The sequence below is a fragment of the Triticum aestivum genome, chromosome 4A (genome assembly GCF_018294505.1).
Source record: "Triticum aestivum cultivar Chinese Spring chromosome 4A, IWGSC CS RefSeq v2.1, whole genome shotgun sequence".
Classification (NCBI taxonomy): Eukaryota; Viridiplantae; Streptophyta; class Magnoliopsida; order Poales; family Poaceae; genus Triticum; species Triticum aestivum.
This window is the reverse complement of record NC_057803.1, coordinates 39,610,330-39,613,941: the sequence shown is the minus strand read 5'-3', so window position 1 is coordinate 39,613,941 and position 3,612 is coordinate 39,610,330.

Below are 3,612 nucleotides of genomic sequence, written 5' to 3'. Positions count from 1 at the left end.
AAACCCCGCTCCCCGCCCCACCACATTGCCGTGGTTTTACCACCCCCGAGCCAATCCACAAAGACTCGTCGTCATCCAGATCCGGCGGCGGCAGTACCTTCAACCCACACAACTCTAAGATAGCCATCTAAGCGCTGCTTCCATGGCGAACTTGCGCCCCCGCACCCTTACGTTAGACACCAGCCAACCAGCAGCCTAGGAGCTCCGCCGGCTTGAGGGGTGCTGCTTCCCATTGGGAATCGATTGGCCCAAAATAAAAATTCAGACAACTAACTCCTAAATAAAGTGATTTGACATGAGGGTGCGACCTATCTGGTGGCCCGGTGAAGTATGCAGCTCCAGCTGCCTAGTTAGTGAGGCCGGCGCGGTTGCGGTGGCTACCGGTGGCAGGGAAGTAGAGATGTTGCCATGGTCGATGGCTACGGGGAAGAAGCGCCGGGGTTCTAGAAGGGTCCAAAGTTGGAGCCGCTCCAGCGCCATGAACAACGGCGGGGGTGAATCGGCTCCCATACGGTTCACGCGGCCGTTGTCGAGGAAGCTCCGTCAGCACGGAGTAAGAGGCACACGGCCCAGTGCACGACGGCAAATGGGCAGCATCTCCGGGATTAGAGAGGAGGGCAGCTGTGAATTTGGTGCGGTGGAGGGGCGCCATGGAGGAGGGCTAAGGTTTCGCAGCTCGGGAGAAGGGAGCTTACGGGGAGAAGGTGATTTGGCGCCCATGAGGTATGAATGGGGAATTGGGAGGGGAAACCATGTCTTACAAACGCATTTGTCTGAAATGTGGGGGGAGTTACAGTTCTACCCCTACCTTTAGGCTTCTCGGCTTGGGTCTATGTACCTAGGGTCAGGGATAGTAGAGTAAATTTGCTTCCCCCAAATAGTGGGCGCGAGCGATTTCGGGCGAGGAGGGCGTGTTTTGAAATATAGTGGGCGTGAGCGATTTCGGGCGAGGAGGGCATGTTTTCAAATATAGTGGGTGCGAGCTATTTTGGGTGAGGAGAGCGTGTTTTGAAATAGTGGGCGCGAGCTATTTTGGGCTAGGAGAGGGTGTTTTGCCGACCATGGTTTATGAATTATTCGGCACATGTCATTTCGGCCGAGGAGAAGGCGCGCTTGGATGAAGTTACGAACCTACCCTCGATGTACAACGGGCCAATTGATGTGTGTCCCACATAGGCCGGTAATTTCGCGTCTCCCATTTATTTGCTCGGGCGAATTCCACCGAGCAGAGGGTGTTTAACGGTTCGTTCAAATTTTGGGAGAACGAGCATCCACGTCTACCTTACCAAGTCGATTTGAATCAAATTTTGAAATATTAGCTTGCCACTTCTTTTTTAGATGGAGAGATGATGCTCGGGAGTAATGTGTTTTTACATGCTCGTTGCTAGCGATTTACTATATGACAAATAGTTGACCCACTCAAAAATGGGAATCAAACCAAAAATGAAATATCTCGATTCAATGAAATAGCTCGTTCACCAGGTCAAAATAGTGAACTAAATCCAAAATTGAACACCTCAACCGAGTAGCATGTTGTACAGTATTATAGTACTCCATGAACATGTTGAAAGTCAAATTAATGAACTTGTTTGATATACGCATATCTCTGTTCATGTGTGGATTGCAGACAACATGCTCTCCAATTTAAATATTTGAATGCAAGTATATATCGAAACATGGTTTATATCAGTCTTTGATGCATAAAACGCAACCCCCCCCTCTTCGGGACTCCTGCTCCTCTCTCTCTCTCTCTATCTATCTATCTATCTATCTCACGGACAATCTTCAATTATGTCACATGCATCCAACACACAAACCTTTTTGGTCCCTATCCCTGTCTCTCCGTCTCTCTCTCTCTCTTTGTGTGTGGGGGAGGGGCTTTCTAGTTCGCATGCATATATACTCCATCTATAGGTCTCTCTGGCACACTATATGATTCTCTAGTCCAAGCTAAATATCTTGGGTGCACTCATCGTACACACACAAATTCCTTGGCTCGTTGCCTGTAACTCTCTCACGCACCACTCTGTCGTCTCGGAGCTCTTCCCTCTCTCTCTCTCTCAAACTCTCCATCTACTTGGGTCACACATACACATGCATATCTCACTCGCACTCGATAGACCCATCTAAAACTCTATCTCTCTCCCTTGTTCTCTCTCCATCTCACACGCACACACACACAATCTCATGCCTAGCCAAGTATGATGGTCTCTCACTCAAATATAGGCACACGCAGTCCCCCCTATATGTGTATGACTAGCTAATCTTAGTCTCCATCACAAACATGTGCATGGTCTATCTCGATTTCTCTCGGGGCATCTTTCTATCGCGCACGCACCTCCCTTGATCTCCCACCCATATAGTGCCCTCACGATCTCGAGGGGATCTCTCTATCACAAACACACCCTCTCTCCCTCCCCATGCGTCCATGTTCTCCGTGTGTCCCTCTTGACCTTTTTTCCTTGTTTGCCAGACCTCTATTGGACATGTGCTATAGGGGTGTCTCTCTTATTTGCAAACAATCACGCACTAGCTATCTTTGTGTATCTCCTCAGCTCGCTTTTCTATCTTGGAGATGCATGCAACACACACTCTCTCTAATTTATCGTTTGTTGTCCCTTTCTCTTTCACACACATACTCTTTTTGCACACTCACTCATTCTCCTTTACACGCACTTGATCTCTCTCGACTTAGGCACTCTCTTCGGTCCATAGCATATAGATTTATTGAAAATTCAAACATCACAAAGTTGGACCATGTACGTGGAGAAAAACATTTACATCTAGAACGGCAAACATATACAATTAGATTCATCATGAGATGTAGTTTCGTATGATGTATCTTTGGTATTGTAGATATAAATAACATTTGTGTAAACCTGATCAAAGTTTCCAAAGTTTGACTTCTAAAAAATTTACATGCACTGCATTATCGAGTGGATGGAATATCTTTTTCCCCCTCTCAGCTATCTGACGCACCACTCAGCCTTATCGGGGCTCCTCTATCTCTCTCAAACTTTATATCTCCCTGGTTCACACATACACATGTCTCGCTCGTGCTACATATAGGCCCATCCAACACTCTTTGTCCTTGTTCTCTCCCTATGTGACACGCACCCCCCTAAGTACCATAATCCCTCACTCCATCATAGGCGCACGCAGTCCCCCCTAAGTATGATTATCTCTCACTAGCCATCTGGAACACACGTATTGTCTCCTTCCATCCATATGTCTATCTCGATATCTCTCGGGGTATCTTCTATCGAGCACACACCTTGTCACTCGATCTCCCACCCATGTAGTCCCATCACGATCTCCAGGGGATCTCTCTATGACAAACATACACTCTCTCCTCACCATGTCTGCATTTTCTCCGTACGTCTCTCTCGACCTCTCTCCCTTGTTTGTCAGACCCCTCTTGGCCGTGTGCTAGGGGTCTTTATCTCTCGGTTGCACACAACCACTCACTATCTCCTCACCTTGCTTCCGTTGTCGAAGATGCATGTGTGATACGTTTGCATAAGACACACGCCTTTTCTCTACTTCTATCGTGTGTTGTCCATCTCTCTTTTACACATGCACACACACTTTTTTTCACTTGCTCTTTCTATT